This window comes from Dermacentor variabilis, chromosome 5 (assembly GCF_050947875.1).
Source record: "Dermacentor variabilis isolate Ectoservices chromosome 5, ASM5094787v1, whole genome shotgun sequence".
In the NCBI taxonomy this organism is placed as follows: Eukaryota; Metazoa; Arthropoda; class Arachnida; order Ixodida; family Ixodidae; genus Dermacentor; species Dermacentor variabilis.
Genome location: NC_134572.1, coordinates 85586164 through 85607881, shown reverse-complemented (window position 1 = coordinate 85607881; position 21718 = coordinate 85586164).

Below are 21718 nucleotides of genomic sequence, written 5' to 3'. Positions count from 1 at the left end.
CTTGGAAGAACGCTAACATAATCCTAATCCTTAAGAAAGGGGACGCCAAAGACTTGAAAAATTATAGACCGATCAGCTTACTGTCCGTTGCCTACAAAGTATTTACTAAGGTAATCGCAAATAGATCAGGAACACCTTAGACTTCTGTCAACCAAAGGACCAGGCAGGATTCCTTAAAGGCTACTCAACAATAGACCATATTCGCACTATCAATCAAGTGATAGAGAAATGTGCAGAATATAACCAACCCTTATATATAGATTTCATTGATTACGAGAAAGCGTTTGATTCAGTCGAAACCTCAGCAGTCATGGAGGCATTACGGAATCAGGGTGTAGACGAGCCATATGTAAAAATACTGAAAGATATCTATAGCGGCTCCACAGCTACCGTAGTCCTCCATAAAGAAAGCAACGAAATCCCAATAAAGAAAAGCGTCAGGCAGGAAGATACGATCTCTCCAATGCAATTCACAGCGCGTTTACAGGAGGTATTCAGATACCTGGAGTGGGAGGAATTGGGGATAAGAGTTAATGAAGAATACCTTAGTAACTTGCGATTCGCTGATGATATTGCCTTGCTTAGTAACTGAGGCGACCAATTGCAATGCATGCTCACTTACCTGGAGAGGCAAAGCAGAAGGGTTGGTCTAAACATTAATCTGCAGAAAACTAAAGTAATATTTAACAGTCTCGGAAGAGAACAGCAGTTTACGATAAGTAGCGAGGCACTGGAAGTGGTAAGGGAATACATCTACTTAGGGCAGGTAGTGACCACGGAACCGGATCATGAGACTGAAATAACCAGAAGAATAAGAATGGGCTGGGGTGCGTTTGGCAGGCATTCTCAAATCATGAACAGCAGGTTGCCACTATCCCTCAAAAGGAAAGTGTATAACAGCTGTGTGTTACCAGTAGTCACATATGGGGCAGAAACCTGGAGGCTTACGAAAAGGGTTCTGCTGAAATTGAGGACGACGCAACGAGCTATGGAAAGAAGAATGATGGGTGTAACGTTAAGGGATAAGAAAAGAGCAGATTGGGTGAGGCAACAAACGCGGGTAAATGACATCTTAGTTGAAATCAAGAAAAAGAAATGGGCATGGGCCGGACATGTAATGAGGAGGGAAGATAACCGATAGTCATTAAGGGTTACGGACTGGATTCCAAGGGAAGGGAAGCGCAGCAGGGGGCGGCAGAAAGTTAGGTGGGCGGATGACATTAAGACGTTTGCAGGGACAACATGGCCACAATTAGTACATCACCGGGGTAGTTGGAGAAGTATGGGAGAGGCCTTTGCCCTGCAGTGGGCGTAACTAGGCTGATGATGATGATGATGAATATGATGATGATGATGATGATGATGATGATGATGATGATGATGATTCGTATTGGAGAGCTTATTGCTCGAGTGATAATTAAAGAGAGAAACTTGCGTTGCCGGAAGTAAATATGTGCTAAAAGAAGGAAATACAAGCTTCAAAAAGTGCCTTTGAATTTGCTTTAGAGGGTCTTACTTTAGGAAACGTACCACATTCGTCAGTTCTGCGGATTCATTCACCAGTCTTCCTTTTCCGAAGCAACTTGCTGTAGATAAGACAGAATCAAGATAACTGGGAACCTAACAAGTAATAGATTTTATTTGACAACGTTCTCAGAAGGTCAGCGCCAACCGCAGTAACAATAAGTCGGTTCCAGTTTGAACTTCATTTCAGGCCCTCTCGTTCCAAAGTCTCCAAAATGCACATATCTAATCTTATGTGGATAAATTCCCAAAAAGCAGAGATGTCTGTCGTGGCAAATTTTGAAACCACATGAAGAAATGCATTACTCGAACTTGGATGCATCTCAGCGAAATTCTCTTGGTTGCACACACACACATAAAAAAAGGGGTAGTGATCATAACGAAGACACTAGGTTCTAATCTTTTTGTATAAAGCTGTATGCGTGAACGAAACCATGGAAAGCATGGAAAGTCCAGCAGCGGCTGTCAGTGCTACATAAACAACAGCAGACGTGGGCGTATTTGAGCTAGCGGGTTATGATGCAGAAGCCAAGCGGAAAGCAGGAGTAGCTAGATGGAAAATTCGACGGGAAGGAAGTGGTGGAATAATCTACGAGATGATGAAGCACAAATCCGGCAGCAAGACGACCAACACATTATAGCAAATATATAATAGGCAGAAGGCGAGGAAGACGAAAGCTATCGTAAGGCAAAGAAAGCTCATCGTTCTCTGAGCTCGCTCAGGGGTAAACCCTTAGCCGTGACGTTGTACTTGAACCTTACTTGTGCCATATATAAACGGGGGGCTTGTCTATATTAAGCATTTTCAGTTTACTTATCCATACATAAGGCGAATAGGGCTCGAACTATCCTCGAACGATCGTATTTTAGCAGATACGTTCCCTGATTGTCTCTGTAATAGCGTTTCTCTTTCGTGTTCTAGATATTCTGACTTGTTTTAAGCAGGAAGCGGCTCGTGCATAATAAATTTCGATAGGGAGCCGTTACTCGGTCGTAAGGCTTATGAATTCCCTGAGGACTTACAAGTAGAAGGGACCTGAAATGCACTGTGTTTTTGCAGCTTGCAATACCACCCGTACAACAGCCTCCAGGAACAGGCTTCTGTAGGATTACGGAGAGAAGCGTATACGGGATATAGCCATTCGAACGCGAAAAGGAGCAAAAATCGCTTCAAATTCCTCAAACTGGTAAACTTCAATTTCACGGTGGAGTGGCAATATTGTTCACTTGCAACAAGCTACAGAAGAAAAAGACTAGGGCAGATAGGTGCTCTTTTCTTTCCTTTTTCTTTTGCGTGGCCCAGACCGGTCTTTTCATTTTCTCACAATATAAGTGAAGAAATAGCGTCGAGTACCATACGGCAGGACATCGTTTCTATATCGATGGCTTCGCCAAAACGCCCGAAACAGGCTAGTATTGCACTTCCGGCCACGAAGTTTAAGTTTTACTTCGCGGTTTCTTTTTCTTCCTTTCTTTTTCTCTTTTGTAGCATTCGAGCAGATCTCCTGCAAGGCATTTCCGTCTACAGGATTTTCTTTAATGCTGCGGAACCCGGAACCTTTGCTGGGTCTGCAAGCTACACCTCGATAATACGGGATAAAGAGAGCTGACATTTTTTAAATGCGCGCTCCAGAAATACTTCACCATGGGGAACAGAGAGGATAATTTTTGCTCCGCGGAAAAGCGCAAGCATCATTCAGTATGTTTTCCAAATCTGAAAAACCACATACGAACACTAGGGCTTTTTTTACACAATGAAAAGGGCTGGTTTTCCTTGCGGCTAACACCGTTAGCCTTAAGGCTGCAAAAATTGACTGTGCACGAAGCGAGCTCAAACTACGCCTGCGATGAGGCAAGCCGTAGTCAACCACTCTGTGTTAACTGACCACGGGGTGCGCGCCGAAATATCTTGCGCTAGAGTTGGACTGAGATAGCCATTAAAATTTATTAAATGCTGTTTTTGTGTCGTCTGTACCAGCTATTATCATCTCTACTGGCTACAAAGCAGTAAAAAAAAAAAAGCCTTAATCTTACCGCTAAGGGGTGGAGGGGGGGGGATTTCAAAAAATTGGTTCGCCGTAGCGTAATGAAACCAATGTCGCATGATTTGCCGTCACGTGGCGCTCCTTAGAGTAATTTTCATATTCCGCTTAATTAGTTGATTAACTAAGATGAATTATGCCAGTTTTTAATACTCAGTTTAGATCCAAGTGCGTTCGTTTGCGCTCTAGAGGGTGACTGCGCTATTATATTGCAGCGCTCTCAACCGTGCGTCAGGGACGGTGGCGCTTCCTTTCTGTGTACAACCGCCAAAGATGGGGACGCATTGTGAAGCCAACGCCTAGGGGCGCGGCCGCTCACATCACCTTGTCCGCTCGCGCGGTTCTTTCGCACGAAGCCCGGTTGAGCGCGCTGCAATACGATAACGCATGAGCGCAGTCACGTGGTTTTATTTCATATTTTGCGGGCTTTCTTTAAACACCGAGAAAAGCCACCACGCAGCATGTACGTTGCCATAAAAAAATTGGGTCTTTCGTTTCTGAAACACCTCTACAACGCAACGAAGCGCACCTGTCTCTAAAGTGAATACTAAAGATTTTGCATAATTCATCTTAGTTAAATATATAAGCGGAATATAAGAAAAATTCACCGCTCAAGCACTCCGTACAGATCGTTAACGAGCCAAGCAGGAACTTGCGGCCCCGGTGTTTATCAGTAGGTTAATCCAGATGGTTCATTATACGATGGCTTGGTAGGCTGCCGGATTCTCGGTACGCAGTTGCCGCTTGAGCTCGGCTGCACGAGCCTGTTCTTGTGCCTGGGCTGCAGCACTGGCACGGCGTAGGCGAGCTCGTTTCCGTTTCTGCTCTCGGGATTGCTGATCGAAAGCTGCCTGCTCCTCGGCAGTACGTATGACGTGTTGCCTACCCATTTTGGAGCTGGAGAGAAACCGCTTCCCATGCGCTCGGCTGCGACGGAGAGCAACGACGTCACTACTGGCTCAGCCAGTCGCGCGCTTCTCCTTTTCTGTATTTTATCGCGCATGTGCATGGGGTTTTGCCGGAGGAGTTTTCGACGTGCAGGCGATAGACAGACGGACGGACGGTTCAATGAATCGGCTGGCCATATGCAGCTTCGCTGTAAAAATACTCTAAGGAACGTCACATCAGCGCAAACCATACGCCGTTGGTTTCGTTCAGCGGCGGCTAACCAACCACTTTTTTAAAATCCTTGGCTAAAGCTACGCGAAACACCCTGTCTAATTATAAGGGTCTGAAGATGTTTAGAGTGAAAGAGTATCCACTCATTTTTCTCGTTATAGCAAAGAGCAGCATCAGTGGTGTTGTTACACGCATCGCATTATCCTGCGTTTCACTTTAACGCTATGCACCACCGCCGCGCCGTGCCCGGAGCAGCAACTGTTGATGATGAGGGCTTACTGGCATTCCCTTTGAAACCATCTGGTGACAAATAGTGTCCTAGCCTGATTGAGTTACTCAGGTAGCTATACGAGCTCTTTATGCTTGCATTTCTGTATAAATCTTTATTCTTTTTCATCTTCCTCAAAACTTCTCTATCTACTTTGTAAAGATACCTATGTCTGTCACGAATCTGATCGTATCATTCTCTTCCCTGCTTTTTTTTTTCACCAGTACTCCGAACGTCCCTTGCTTATGTCAACTGCTGACTGGTTGATGCTTGTGTCTACATCAAATCTAAGCGCTTCTAGAACGTGTACGTTACGTACGGGTCTCACTTCGTGAGTCCCTTTGCATTACATTGGGATGTCCTGAGGGGTCTCTGGATTTTTGCTGCAGAATACAAATACCTCATCTTCTTGCCTATATTTGCTCCGGTATGTTTTTGGTATTATACAACCAGCTCGAGCTTCACATAGCGAGGCCTTTCCCTTCATGTTATGTTACAGGTTTTCCTTTCAGATTTCTTTCTTCATATTCTTTTAAATCTCTATGGTCTTTTCTGTTTACATTCTTTACATCCAATTCACTGTCTCTGTTTCTCTCACTTCCTTTTTGATCACTCCTGGTTGCCTCTCTACAATTTTAATGACTCTCTACTTGGTTGGCAACTTCATGACCTCTTCCTCCATTCTGTGTCCACGTTTTTCACGTAGAGATACTTGTGCTATTTAGCCACCCACTTACATTAATCCATGTTCCCGAGTCTTTCTTCAAAACTAATTTTGATCTGCGCTTCTCTAGTTTCAAACCAGGCCGCACCCTTGCCACCCTGCGCTGTCTCATTTGTGGTTTTGGCGGGGGTTTCTAAAGCCAACCTGCCTACCGACCTTTGGTTACCGACCTTTGGCCCCCACAAGATATCGGATTTTAAGCACAGAATGGAATTTGCGAACGTTAGCGCTAGCACCATTACTTCTTTCCAAATTCCACGCGCCACCCCATTTATATGGTGGCCCTACAGTGCTCTATGTTTTATTATTGCTGCATCCCGCTTCCATTTTATTTTTAGATTATCTTGGCGAGTTCTCTCATGCATCGGTGGCGATCCCTGGCGCTGCAAGCCTGATGCTCAAGCATTGTTTCCTTCTTCGAAATTTACGTATCGTTGGTGAGAGGTGGTAAGCACGCATCATTGGTGCTCTCTCATCTTTGCGTTCTGAATAACGCATAATCCGGAAGCATGACGCAATGACATCACCATAGTTAATAACTATACGTTGCCCATCGTACACGAGCTTAGAGAGTGTCGGCATGTCCGGTATTCCGGTAAACGCAAGCGGATTGGGAGTTTGACCGGGCGAGTGGAGGCGCGAACTTCACCGGCCTGCACGGTGCAGCCACCTGGCGGCGCACAGCTAAACCAGACAATTGGACAGGTAATATTGCAGTAAGAAAGTGTATTCCACTTTGCTTGTGCTGTACATTTTCGGCAGCAATTCTATTACGCCATTGTCGAAAATTTACGCCAGCAGCAAAGTACAATACACCTGGTTGCTGCATTATTAACATTGTGTTTGTATTCAGCGCCCCCAGGTGGCTGCACCATGCAGAACGTCCGCGTTCGCGCCTCCGCTCACACGGTAAAACTATAGACTTTAGCTGGGTGGATTGCCGGATGGGAGGGGGCGTAAACTTGAGCGGTCGGAGTGGTGAACCCGCCTGGTGGCACAGAGCTCTACCAGACAAACACAGTGCTAAAATTGCAGTAACCTGCTGTATTCTGCTTCGGCAGCGGCGTCATTGTGAACACGATTACTGTGCCGTCGAAAATTTTCGCCGAAAGCCGTATTTGGCTCTTTGTTCGTGTGGTTGAGCCTTGAGCCACCAGCTGGCGCCACCAATCTGGCCGCTCACGTTTGCGCTCCCGCTCAACCGGCAAACCGACCGGACTTGCCGGAATACCGGACGCACTAAAATTCTTTACATTTAGTGCGTCCGGTATTCCGGCAATCGCGGGCGGTTTGTAGCTTGAGCGGCGGCGTAAATGTAAGCGGCCAGATCGGTGGCGCCAGCTGGTTGGACAATCTAGAGCTCTCTATTATCATTGTTTGGGGCTTCAAACCACGAACGTGACATTGAGCACATCGCACAGACTGTATTTCGCCTCCGACACGTCATTCCTAAAACTACAACTTGACTACATTTAGGTCGCAATACTATGTCCCGAGATCTGATGCAGAGAGAATAGTCCCACTGTATGAGTGTTTTTATCGTATATTTACAACTACTTTACACCCAATCCGCCTCCTGCATACCATAGTAGCGCAACAAGTGTGGCTCCTTCTTCGAGCTGACATCAAAGGCTCCCGCCATTTATGTCTGCGATGACGTTTCCATGTTCCGTGTAGTCGGCAGGATATCAGATCATAAGGGAGTTACGCTGAGGGTTGTTCGTAGACCATGCGGGAGTTAGGTTGGAAGAAGTCAGCCTCAAATGTGACGTCGTACTTATAATGGCGTATACTTATAAAGGATCGACATATAGTGGCCTTTTGTATAATTAGCTAAGCGAGATTCGTAACTTAGCGTTTGTTTAGGAAGCAGAAGTTACAAAAGAAAAACTTATCTGTCAATTCTGGGCTGCTTCTGATCCGGGGTAAACACTATTATTCCAAGAGCACAAATCCTCTTATTTTCAAACGTTGTTCATTGTCTTACGTCGGTCAGAGGGACCCTTGAAATAGGAGGCGAAGAATGGTCGTAGATTGCGTAAAAACGACTCTGTCTTAAATGTCATTAAAGGAGATAGGAAGTAGTACGGTAAACATCCCCACTGGTTTATCTCCGTCATGTAACCACAAATACGAGTACATCTACCTAACTGTGCAAACATCTCTGATTTTATTACGCGATTGTCTTCTCGCTGTTCCAGTATTCAGCCATGAGTAAGCACCGCCACCAGCTACAGCGTCTTCCTGAAACTTTTGCAAACATAACGACACAGCAGCGACTGAACCTTTTTCAGTTGTTGACATCGTTCACAGGAGTAGAGTGAACACTTCCGTTTTTTTTTTTAGTTGCTGATACTTGTTGACGGTCATGTTGCTACAACTGTGGAAGGGCACCTACCGTTACCTCGACAGTATAAATCTGGCAGTGTGCTTAGACGAAAGTGCCCGCTTTCTTTCGGAGCTAGACATCGTTGGCGCATGCTGGCGTTAGCGTACGTTGGCGTTCCTATACCCTGCTGTGACAAAGCGTCGGCGCTAGTCGTAGATTTTCTCCAAGCAACCTTCAGCGACGACGTGTGTATCTTACGGCCTTCGAGCAAACACGGCAACACGAAATGAGAACAGTGGGTCAAATAGAGCGGGGCCGCGCTTGTCCGAGCCGACCGCCAATGGATGTTGCTTTGACGGCCGGACAAAAGGCCATGTACGGTGCAAACGGGTGCTGCAGCAGTTACAGCCCTTCTGGATTTATATCGATCCTCCATAGCTGGCAAAACAACTGGATATAGTGCTAAGTACTTTCTTAACATTTAATTTTTATTCTACGAGTGGACTCTTCATTTCAGGTTATTTATCACTAACTGCTCTTCACTATTGTGCTCCTATCCGCTTCTCCTTTTCTGTCTAATGGGGGCTACAAAAGGGATTTATTTTCACTGGTATCATTTTCTTTATCAGTTTATTGTTATGTCCTTTTTAGCACCTTGTGGCTCTAGGATTTCTTATATTGTACTGCCAAACAATAGCCCTTGACAACCAATAAGCAATGGCGTATTTCTGTAGTTTCAAATAACAGAAAGGAGAAAGTGAAGTCAGGCTGTCATGTTTTTCACGTTTCAAGAGTATCAATTTAGTAAAACACACTTTGCAAGCTCGAAAAGCCAACGAAATGGCTCGAAACACAGTTCATGCACTGTCCTAATCAAGCTGTGTCATTTTTATGTTATTTTTGTTCTAAATGTTATATGGTGACCGCTACAATCGATATTTTGCGTCACGATAGACCATTCCCGCTTTTCAAAAAAGTGTGTCAGAGCAAAAGAGATATCCCGTTGAAAAAAGGAAAAGAAAAAAAGACTTTAAACTGGCTTCTCAGATGCGCCAGATAATGCACTTTGTTCAAAGGATAAAGAACTGCGCTGTCGCATAGCAAATCGAAAATGAAAACACGGCCCTGTTATCCTAACCTCAAAAGGACCTCTATCTCTCTCGCTATGTTTCGCGATCCCTCTACAACACGAACCGCTGAGTTGTTTTCAAGATGGTCAAAAGTGGGCACCGTTTTTTTTTAAGTTTCTTTCGTATGACGTTTCCTCAAGTACTACGTCTTTTTGCTCTTTTACAGCTTCCCTTGCTGTCGCAGCCTTGTAGCTTCCTGTCACTGAGTAGGATCTTTTGTGTTGTTTGGGGCTTCTCGTGAAGACATAAGACTGGTGCTGGAGGCCACATCTTTCATGTTAATTTTGTTGGCTGTCGTCTGAAACACATGTCCTTGGGGCGCTTTCGTTTTTGTTTTAGGGAGAGCTATGAGGTTAGACCTCGGTTGTGTGGTCTTTGGAAATGCAGCGGGGTAAGTTAGGAGAAGTGTCCTATTTCAGTTAAAAATCCGTAAACAGAGACAGTGGCTTCTGTTGACGCAATAGAGATGTCAGGTATGAAGTTAACGTACTCCAATTTATTCAAAAGACACGCCGTGGCACTCTCTTACAATGCGGAGTAGTAAGCCTCTAATTGGCGAGACACCTGTTCGCTGTCCTACCTGCCGGTCTGTTAGCGCCTATTGAGATTGAACATTCGCTCGTTATCAGGCGTGGCACGGGGAGCCATGGACGTCTGAAAACTGCCCCTTAAGATAGCCCCAATTAAAGATTATTTTGTTGGTTGGCTGTCTGTCAGGTGAGAAAAGAAGGGGAAAAATCAAGGTGTATTTTAACTCGGATTGCGCTCAGCTGGCTAAGCCACACTAGGGGACTGGGGAAAGAGGCGAAAGAATGAAAAGGACGAGATAGTTCGTAGTTTAGGCCGGTTGTAAGCATGGACGAATGGCACCTTCAAGTAAGATACTATTCATTTCTCATCCGGGACCACACCGAGAAACGAAGCAGTTAAAATCCATTTGTCAAATCCTCTTTGACCGCTAATCTCGTGGGAAATTCTCCATAAATATTTAATTTGGTGCCCTTTAAAGTGCTGGGTGAGTAGGCTTCCTTGCATTCCTATAGATACTTGTCCATCCTGCATTAAGGGAATCTTCTAATTGATCTGGTGATTGATTTTGAGGAACATTTGCTTCATTTGTTAAGTTTGTGATCGGAAAGTTTTCTGATGCAACGCTAGTAAATGATCAGTAGGCATTAGATAGAAAAAACGACTAGCACTAAGGAGATAGACATAGCACAAAAAATATCTGTAAGCATTCTGTAATCCAAGTATTTATGGAGGACAGTGCCTTGCGGCCTAAGAGTAGGCGCTAACGAAGAAAAAAAGAGAGCGGCCTGCTAAAATTTTGGCCTTAGTTTTACGCTGTGATGTACACAGCGTCATGCACGTTCCTCACATGCACGTGTCTCTTTTCGCGTTTCTGCATCAAATGTCGCTCTAAATTTTTCGAGATCTAACTACTTTCTGCAGGATTGGCGAATGCTGCCCCCGTAACCCCAAGGAGCTCGTAAGCAGCTCTATGCATCAATAATGACAAACATAAAACGCCGCACTTAATGGCAGATAAGAACAACAAGGACACGCGTTGTCCGATTATGCGAAAACTCTCAGGGAACTGCAGGCGCAGTATTCAGTGAATCGGCTCTTCTTTTTCTGCTCACCTTTCTTTCATCGTTCCGCGGTGTGTCCTCTATCCTTTGATTTCCAAAACTCATCGCTAAAATCACAGCAATGACAGCGAGGCGTGGCTCCGGCTTTCTGCGCTGACGTCTGATGCATAGCATCGCAGCATCAGCAGGCGAACGCTTGTCAGGGGCCTGAGCTTCGGTGATGTCTTGTGGAACAAATCGCCATGCCGGACATTTAAGAGGTGATATTACAGTTAGGTGTGTTTTTCTGTTCTGTTCGTTACGAGCTGTGTGATTAGCTTTCCTATTATTCGCCACGAGATACGAGATGGTACGAACGTTTAGATAAAAATATCTCTTTAAAGTGCTGTGGAGGACGCACCAAAACAGGACCGATGGCCTGTCAATATGCTCCTGCACTCAGACGAACCGTGGGCAATGAAATATATATATATATATATATATATATATATATATATATATATATATATATATATATTTATATATATATATATATATATTCAGTTTGAGCTAGCGTTTCTTCAGAAGGACCTCTTTTCCGTAGGACCCTCATGTGGACAAACAGCACCCATTTCAAAACGTGGGCTGCAACTTAAGCGGGCGAACAACGGTTTCCATTGCTCCGCCATCGTTGCTGAATTCAAGTCAGCATCTTCCTGTGACCCCGTTCTCCTGTTTCGCTTCAAGAAGAGCTGTCCTCAATGTGGAAGACACGCACCTTATACTGTAGAACACCGAATGGATCGTTTATTCAAAGCCGCTCTGGGGAGAGGGGATTCGGCCCCCGGACGAGTTGTATAGTCAAAACTTCCACACAGACCTGCAATACCGTATGAGTGGAGCAACTCTGTATCCTTAACCCTCCTCTAAATTTCGGTATTGCGCTTGTTCGTGCGACTGCTGCTATGTGGACTACTTTATAACGTACGCGCACGTATCTTATCTTTGCTCTCTGAGAAATAACACGAAAAAAACAGTTTGCCTTGCAAAGTATGTCGTCTGCCACATAGATCATGCCACATGTGATGAAATTCTAACTTATGGCGGAGGTAGAACTTCCTTTAGTTTGCATGCTCCGGTGTTACGTCCATAGTCTCCTTCTGTCGTTACAAAAGATAAACGTTTAATAAATAGCTTTTCGTTTTGGCTTGCATGTTTGAGAGGGCCACACTTGATAATATCCCAGGTGCTCACCGCAAAGCGCCGAATGTGTGTCACTATGCGTCGAGATGGCAACCTCTACAATCAAGAAACTAATTTAAAAGACACGGTAGCCTGTCAATAGTGAAACTAATTCAAGTTCACGTTATCAAAGTCAAATTTCTGTCTTTTTTTAGGTATGTTTACAGAGCCGTTCTTGAGCACCCACTTCTCTTTCCAAAGGAAAGTCAGACTGGTAAAATACAATTATGTCGAATACCGCCATCACTGCGCGTTTCGTTAACGGGGTAATTCTATACTTCTTTTTTTTCTTTCTTTCTTTCTTTCTTTCTTCATTATTAACATTTCCATTGTATAATACATAGCTACTTCATGTAGCTACATAGCTACAGTCATCAAAGAATCCCTTTCAACAAATCTTGCCTCCATGCCGAGACTCGACAACTTCACATCTTCCCTTCCGAGGCGCAACCTAAACCAACCAGCCGCAACCAATATATACACACGGTTAACCGCCATCTGAAAGCGGGTGTCTACAACACTGCCTTGATATCACTGCCCATAACTGCAGACAAACTGCAGGCATCTAAAACGCCATCACGCAATGCGCGCCGCCTGGCGCTTAGAAAATCTTCCGCTTTCTAAATAGCCGCGCCACGCGCGCGCGGCGCTTTCTCGCGGCCGTTGCTTTCAATTCAGCCCGCGATCGAAGCGAGCATTAGTGTTACAGTCCTGCGCTAGGTGGCGCGTGACGCCCTCAACGCAAGAGACACTGTCCCGGGCTGTGCCATCGATTGGCCTCGGCCCTGCCGGAAGCGACAGCTGGTTGTGCCTTAAAGCAGCTCGGCTTGGAAATTCGCCTCACCGCGCCACCGCTTGGAAGCGCTGCATTTGTGATGAGGCAGCAAACCTGCGAGCCGCGAGCGAGACTGCAAATAGAAGCAATGATCAGAGGGGATGGAACGTCATCGGCGTTTACAACCCCTCCCCCCTTCGTGCTTTATGGTTATTACACGAACAACATCGCTGTTGTTGACCCCGAATACAAAATAGGTCTTCTCCGTAGCCTGTGCGTGAGCACATAGCCTAAAATCATCATTCAGACGAGAAATCACAGTGACTTAAGAAATACTCTTATCAAATGGTTTAATGCTTTCCTTGGTTTTCATGTGTTGGTATAAAACAATATTGTTGCTAAGCAGAGCGCACTAGTCATTCCTTCAACGTGTTCCACAATCCCTGTATTAGAGCAGTTGCTTCTCAGTTGTTTCAGTTTCAGTTTCTATAAAATGCCGCCCCAGAACGTGACGTCACGAACGCTCAGTGACACGTTTACGAAGGCAATTGCAGCTCGGTCAACGCGCACCTTCTACAAGTATTTTGCTATATTTTCCTCTAACATAGTAGATCATTTTGTGACATTGTCATTTGCGGCAGCAGCGCATGCCCAGTGTTGTCACCATAATCGGCCAGTCGGCTTTTCAGTTGTCGAAATACTGTAAACTGTAAATGGGCGCCGTGATATATCGCGTAGGCGATGCCTAGCTTGAGCTTTAACAGATGTCCGCTCAAGAATGCCGGACAAGTAGACTGAATACCTTCTTCTTCATTGATATCGAACATTATAACTTCTATAAGCAGTAATCGTCCACAAGCAGCACCCAAAAACTTTTGTTTAGAAAAGTTCGTGTGTTCCACGCAGAGAGCGTCATGTCTCGTGCCAGCACGAGAACCATTCTATATGCATCTGACCATGACAGCGGTATCAATTCTTGTGTGCTGTGTAAGTGCTGCAAGGCTGGGACTTCGCGCTCTGTCTCTGCATCCCACCAGGACTCCGTCAACGCTCTGCTACCCTGCATTGTCAGTTTTGTCTAAGAATAGCCATTACAGAATATTTCACCTGCCGTATTAAAATTGACAAAAACGCGGCTTTTCATGACTGTGGTCATCCGGAAACGTTTGAAAACGTCTTGTGCGATTGTCCTCGTTACAGTGTACATAGACAATCGCTCGCGTCGGCGCTAGCTCGTATTGACGGCAGACCGTTGTCAGAAGAAATTACTTCGGGATAGCGACCTCACAAGCCGTCGATACAGAGGGCTTCAAACGCATTTTTGCAATTATTACGGATAACAAACCTGCGCAAGCGACTTTAACCTACACTTCCTAGATAGCACAAGGCCTGTTCACTCCGATCAATGATGTCGTGCTACCTAGCCTGACTGTCATAGAATCAAATCGGGATGCTCCTGAGTAAGCCGTGGTGATTTTGACGTCACTGATTTCGTCCCGCCAGCCTCGTCAATGGAAGTTTCGGACCAGGTAGCATGACGTCATGGATTGGAGTGAACGGGTCTTGAGCTATCTAGGAGGTGTTGGTTAAAGTCGCGTTAAAGTAGATGGTGTTGCTTTACCTGTTGTCCTGTGCATTGAACAGCGCTGACTGTGCGCATTTACTCTGTTTCCGTTTCCCTGTATTTTATTAAATATTAATATATATTTATTCAGTTTTACAATACAAGGCACGTTAGCAAATCCTGTTATCTTTCTGCGTCATCTTTTCTCCACCCTCAATGTTAGGTGGAAAACAAGATTTTGGCTCTAGTCAATCTTCCTGCTTTCCTTTTCTTTCGTTTCTCTCCGAATACCCTTCCCGAAATGTTCATCTTGTTTTTCCAGAAGAAAAGCGCTTTATAGCTATGTCGTCATTTTGTTTTTAATACAAGCTTGAATGATTTGGTGGAGATGTTAGTTTGATGATCGCCTAGGATTCGTGAAGTGACTGCTTTTACTGCAAGTGCTAGCGCCTGGAGAAATTGGTAAATGGTTCATTTCGATGGTCTTCGCAGCATCCAAATATTAGGGAAATAAGGGACAGCACTATTTGGCCCTCTGGCTGTCCGTTATTTCCTTAGTATACGCTCGCTGTGTACATCATGAAAGAGAGAGAGCAAATGATAAATGAAAGGTAGGGAGGTTAACCAGGACTGAGCCCGGTTGGCTACCCTACACTGGGGAAAGGAAAAAGGGGACGGAAACATTAAAAGAAGAGAAAGTCCACTGGGGATATCGTTCAGTCACTCAGTCCGGATCACAGACGCTAACTCAATCCTGTAGCTTTCAAATATCGCAGCAGTGCTTTTGTGGCCTTTTGTAGCTGCGATATGCGAGGCCATGGTCCCAAGATCTTGTTCAAGGTGAACGTTTTCTATCTAACGGGTTGAGAGCTGTGCAGAGATCTTGTCTTTGATTTTCAAAAGATGCGCAGTAGCGCAGTAGATGTCCTATAGTTTCCTCGACACTGCAGGCATTGCATTCGGCGCTATCAGCCATTCCAATAAAAAACGTATATGCATTCGTGAATGCGACGCCCAAGCGTAAGCGGTACTGCATTGTTTCCTCATTACGCGGAAGCCCTGGTAAAAACCGCAGTTGCATAGATGGATCGAGGGAATGCAATCGATGTTGAGTGAAATCAGGTGTGTGCCACTTCTCCAATGTCAAACGGTGCGCTAGCTTGCCTAAGTATTGGGCTGCGTCAGTCCGCGATAAAGGTATAGAAACAAGGGTTGCTCCTTCGTGTGCTTTCCTAGCAGCTTCGTCAGCGGGGTCGTTGCCGGAGATACCGCAATGGCCAGGCAGCCACTGAAATACGACGTCGTGCCCTTTCGCGATCATGTGATGGTGCATTTCTCGTATCTCCGACACGAGTTGTTCACAGGACCCGCGACGAAGAGATGACAGAAGACATTGTAAGGCCGCCTTGAAATCGCAGAATATTGCCCACCGATTAGCCGGTTGGCTGTTAATATCATCAACGGCACCTCGGAGGGCCACAAGCTCCGAACCGGTCGATGTTGTCAAGTGAGAAATCCTGTATCGGATGCTTAGTGATCGTCATGGTATAACGACTGCCCCGGTGGAACTAGTCTGGCTGGAAGAGCCATCCGTATATATGTGGACTCGGTCAGAGTAGAAAGTGTGCAAACAATACAGAGCTGCTTGCTTCAAGAACAAGGTAGGCAGGTCGGTCTTCTTTCCTAACCCTGGAACCGTAAGGCGCACTTGAGGTTGTTTTAAACACCACAAAGCTGAGGTTGAACGTGCTGAGGGTGTGAAGCCGGGTGGTAGGCAAGCACGATGCTTGCTGACCTCGTTGGCGAAGGACGCCTGTGGTCGCCGTTCTGGCAGGCATGCAAGAGAGCTTGATTGCATCCGTGAAACATGACGAACATGGGCCTTAAGCGTGTCGGTGCTGATGTAAGTCGAGATTCGATGGTCTTGAGCCATTTTAATGGTTCCTGCTGTTGAGGCGCTCCGCGGAAGGCATAGGCAAACACGTAGTGCCTGTGCTTGCACGCTCTGAAGTTCTCGAAGATTTGACTTGCATGTTTTAGCAAGCACAGGAGAGCTATAGCGTCGGAATCCGATAAAAAGTGCTCGATATAGCTGTAGCATGGAGCCCACTGACGATCCCCATGTTTTCCCGGCGATGAACTTGAAGACGTGAACAATAGATGTGAGCCTCTTCTTCAAGTGGGGTACCTGAGGGCTCCAAGAGAGGTCCCGGTCAACAATGACAACCAAAAACCGATGATTTTTCTGGTAGCAGATAGACTGGACATTGATGCATACTAGATAACCAGACATCGCTTATCGCGTAAAAGCGACTAACGCACATTTTTCTGTTGAGATGGTACGGCCTTGTGTGTGAAGATAGTCAGATGCCTGTGTTGCTGCTTGCTGTAGTCTTGCGCGAACATGCAGGCGAGTGACCGCTGATGTCCAGATGCAGATGTCGTCGGTGTAGATTGAAACACTCACAGTTCCCGGTAGTGATTCGGCCAGCCCAAGAAGCGTGAGGTTGAAAAGAATAGGGCTTAGAACACTTCCTTCGGGAAAGCCTCGACATGTGTAGTGGTCGGTAGTCGGACCATCTTCTGTACGCACGAACAAAGACCTTTATGTCAAGTAGTTTATGATCCATCGATATACTCGTCCTCCTAGTTCAACTGTCAAAAGTGCGTCTAGAATGGTTTGATGGGAAACGTTGTCGTAAGCGCCTTTCACGTCAAGAAAGAGTGCTACTGATAATCGCTTCCCAGATTTTTGCTGTTCTACAGATGATACTAGATCGATGACACTATCAATCGATGAACGGCCCCGTCGAAATCCTGCCATTGAGTCAGGGTAAATTTTGTTGTGTTCAAGGTACCATTCCAGAAGCATGAGGATTATACGTTCCATGAGTTTCCCGACGCAGCTGGCAAGTGCTATAGGCCGATACAATGCCAGTTCGAGCGATGACTTTCCTGTTTTTAGGAGTGGTACCAGGCGGCTGCGTTTCCATTCCTGTGGGACGACACCATCTCGCCATTAAGTATTAAAAAGGCTGAGGAGTTCCCTTTGTGCTTCTTGACCTAGGTGGCGCAAAGCAGTATATGTTATGCCATCGGGCCCTGGTGAAGATGAACACCTACAGAGCGCCATAGCAGCTTATAACTCTTCCATAGAGAATGGAGTGTCCATATTTGTATCTCGTGGACCGGGGATGTCACCTAAAGTCATGTCAAAGACTAAAACTGTGCCGCCGGCGACTTTCGCACAACATTCCTCCGCAACTCCTATCTCACGGCGGTTTTGACAGAGAGCAAGGGCGTTGAAAGGGCGTCGTTGCTGGGGGTGTGAGCTAAGACCGCGTAGGGTACGCCACACACAGGATAATGGCTTGCGGGGGTTCAGTGACTCGCAAAAGCATTTCCATCTTTGATCTGCTAGCTTATCCATTCGGCGCTTTATCTTCTTTTGCATGCGCCGAGCTTCTCTGAGGTCAAGAATTGACTTCATGCGCGTGTACCTCCCTTCAGCTCGGTGACGCTTTGATAAATTCGTGAGGCAATGCGTGCAATTATGCATTGCGTCTGCAATTATATCTTTCAATTTGCGTGCGATATGTTTCTTGCATGTGTCTTCTACGCGAGCTTGAAAGGCTGACTAGTCGGTTTGGCGAGATACAACCGGTAATGCGGTGTCTAGTCCATCGATTCTAACATAGGTCGGAATATGATCACTTCCATGGGTTTCAATATCAGTGAACCACTGCACGCTCGAAGTCAGGCAACGTGACACCAAAGTCAAGTCAAAGAAGCTGCTGTACGTTGTTCCTCGCAGAAATGTCGGACTTCCGTCATTTAGAAGACACAGGTTGTGGCCTGATGCTGTGGCCTGACCGTCGTGTGGCGCTACAGTTTGCGAAAAATACGTTAGGTCCTTGCTAATGTAAACCAGAGGCTTACTACTACGGACACACGTTGTTGAAACAAAAGGTTCATATCCTGATAGTCTTATGGAGGCTGATAAGTTCGGTTCACAAATCACCAGTATAGGAAAGTTGTAGTCAAACACTAACTGTCAAAAATCCGAAATACATGACCTTAGGCCTCTCGCATTCCATTGGAATATGGAGGCACTTCTGACATCATCCCGGAACGATCGCTGCTGTTGTCGGTGAGCCATGGTTCTGCTGTAGAAGCTCTCAAGCACTGGACTTCTGAAGGCTCGCAAGAACCGGATTGATGGCATCCAGCACTTGCAACGCACTTCGAGCTGTTGGTGTCTGTAGCTTGTCCTGAAGAACACGAATAACACTCATCAGAGAGCTGATCGTGACAACAACTTGTTGATCCTGGTCCGATAATTTATCAGGAACAGACGAGGTATCCCTTGCTGTAGAACCCTGATTTCGCTCAGTAGGGGCATGTAGCCTCGGTAGTGCAGACCAAGCGTCAGCAGCTGTGCTGTTCGATGCACCTGTGTCCTTTGAGCTGACTGTGTTTGACCTGTGCGGAAGAGCGGGTAATAATGTACGTGGCTGGCGTTCTGCAAAGGCTTTGGAAATCATGAAAATTATTTCACTGCGCCTACAGGATCATGCGCGCACAATACAGCGTTACCATAGAACAGATTTACATATTTCGATTTCAATCTTGGGCTTACATATTGTTCTTATTGTTCTTAGATATTGTGCTATTGCGCATTCACGGAAATATTTGCCAGCCTTTGTAGGATATTGAATGTTGTCTTCGCGCAGCTTCTGCAAGAAAATATGGCAGCACAGATTAACTGCAGCTCTTTTGATGGCGTGCACATCAAAATTAAAGCTTTCCTCATGCAACTTTTACAAAAGATTTTAGTGATTAATGCAGACTGCTTCTTTTGTCACTGACGTAAATAAATGCCACGACATAAAATAGTTACAGTATTTGTAGCGTCGCATTGCTGGTGTGTTTGTCTTTGTCACCCACCCCTCGCTTCGGAAAATCTTAATTTAGCTAGGCAGAAATTTTTCACTTGGTTCAGTGTTGTTTCGCACGTTAATATTTCTAAGCATATTTTTGATTCAGAATTATCTTGCAGCTTATATTTTATGTTATCTAAATGACATTTTGAAAGGAAAGAAAGGCGGTACTTTAAATAATCATTAAAACGTATAATGTCACAACAGACGACGTGCTTGATCTTGCAGAAAGGTGCCACACGGGAACAGAACAATCAGACACGAGCAGCGAATTTCTTGTTGTCGCCAAAAAATAGCCCGCAATGACTACGAGGGATTGTAACCAAAATAAAACTTCGCATATCACACCTAATTTCAGGGATGATCCCATAAGTCAAGAAGATATGCACGCTCAATTTTATGTATAGACAGCAAGAGTGAGAAAGCAAGGAGTGAAAAGGCGGACAGGCCCACCAAGCGCGCATCCGGTTTGCTACCCTACACTAGAAGCAAGAAAAAGTGATAATAGAAGGGATAAATAGGAAATTTTGTAAGTGAATTGTAGCTTTGCGCTTCTCAACTGTCTCAAGCACTGGCTTGCCCGAGTTCATTCGGCCTTTGTAAGCACACAGGGCAAGCGGAGAAACGTTGTTATTTTAGGAGGATCATACGGAATATGTGGTGTGTTTGTCAGCGTGCCTTCCTTATTAGCACCGCTTTCTCGTGAGAAAGAAGAAATTGTGCAATGATGTGTGTGACATTGTACTATCTGTACCTCTGTATCGAGCTTGATGCCGTGAAGGCACAGGGCAAACAAAATGTACTCAAGCGTGTTAAGAAAATGCACGTGGTTGCAGTAACAAGCACGTTCTTCTTTAAGTTGCGCATAGGAACTCTACCAGCGAAAGCATTTTTCTAAAGGGATTACTTGTGCTATGGGAGTCGCACTGCCTTATTTACAAGAAACTAAAAACAATCGATCCCGTTTTCTTTGATCTATTGAGAAATGCTATATTTTTGGTACGTACTACCGAGGACACGGGCACTTAAAAAGTAATTTCTGTTAGAACATCATGCGGCGTAAGGTACTAGCGACTGATAATGATGATGCAGTTCTTTTTGATTTGATCTGTTACTAGGCCTACCCTTCATATGACGCTTTCGTATGGTTGTATATCATCTGAATCCGGACGCATAGCCTATGCGCATTATTGCGACTCGGGGTTGAGGACGAGCAGACGAAGAGGAGACAAAAAGCTTTATACAATATGCACAGATATAGCAGGTAATAGCATGCAAGTAGCAGTAAAAGCGCACCAGACCTACGAAGGGGGTGGGGCGGCTGGTGGCGACTCTTTCTCTTAACAAATGAGCCAGTTCTGCCTTAAATCCTTTTGGCAACCCGTCATCGCCAGGAACGAAGCCAGGCGGCGGGTGACGTCACCTTCGTTACCTTCCGCTTTCGTCGCGGCAGCAGTCTTGGGGCGGCCCGCAACCGGATTCTGAGTTCGACCGACGGAAAGGGGTCGGCTGTTTCATAGAACTTCGAAGGTTCGCACACGTAGTTGGGAGACTTGGCATGACGTGACAATGTCAACGTTGGCAGTCGATGTTTGAAGGTCAGCACAAGCACAACCACTTCAAAAGAACGAAAGCGGAGCACCCATTGCCTTGATAATAAGCACGCAGTGTGGCACAACAGTATATATTTTAGAAGAAATTTCACGGTTGGTTGATGTCCAAAAACCGTATCTTGAGTGTGCAGCTGAATGGTAGCTAAGAGCATAACACCAGACAGCCCTTAAGAAATCGAAGAAATGTAAATCCATATCAAGTTTTTCTGACTACTATCCGCTAAGCTGCAATAAGTAGACCGGTAAATTTATGTTTATGTATGTGATTTCGCGCTCAGGCAATAAAGAAAGAAAATAGAGAGAAACTGTACCACTGGTCTAGTGGTTAGAGCATCGAGCTTCTGTGCTGAAGGGCCAAGCTTCGAAAGGGAGCATCGGACATTTTTACTTAGTTGCTTAATCTATTTGTAGTGATAACTAGTAACCTCTAGTAGAGCAAAGTGGTCATTAAAGGCCAGAAACTGGCAAACCTGAAAGTTGGGTAAAGAGACAAACAATGCTATCACTTTAATAATTCCAGAAATGGAGAGGAGATGTGGATAACTAAATGTGACGGATGGATTAATGTCGACTTCCCTCAAGAGTCGCCCCTACAGTATCACGCACCGTAGTGTAAGGCTCTAAGTTTCAACCATTTAAATCAAAGTGCGTGAGCACTTTTGCATTCTTCTCCGGTAGAACTGTAGACGCCGCAACCGAGAGTCAAACCAGCGACCTCATCCAGAGCAGCACGTTCTTTTAACCGTATACTGAGCGACCACTGCGCATGACTGGAGAGTAGTAATCGGGTTCATCTAAAATTAAGTAACACTCTTTTTCTCATGGTAAATTTGGAAACGACTGCATACATAATATATCAAGGTCTGCTTCGTGGCTG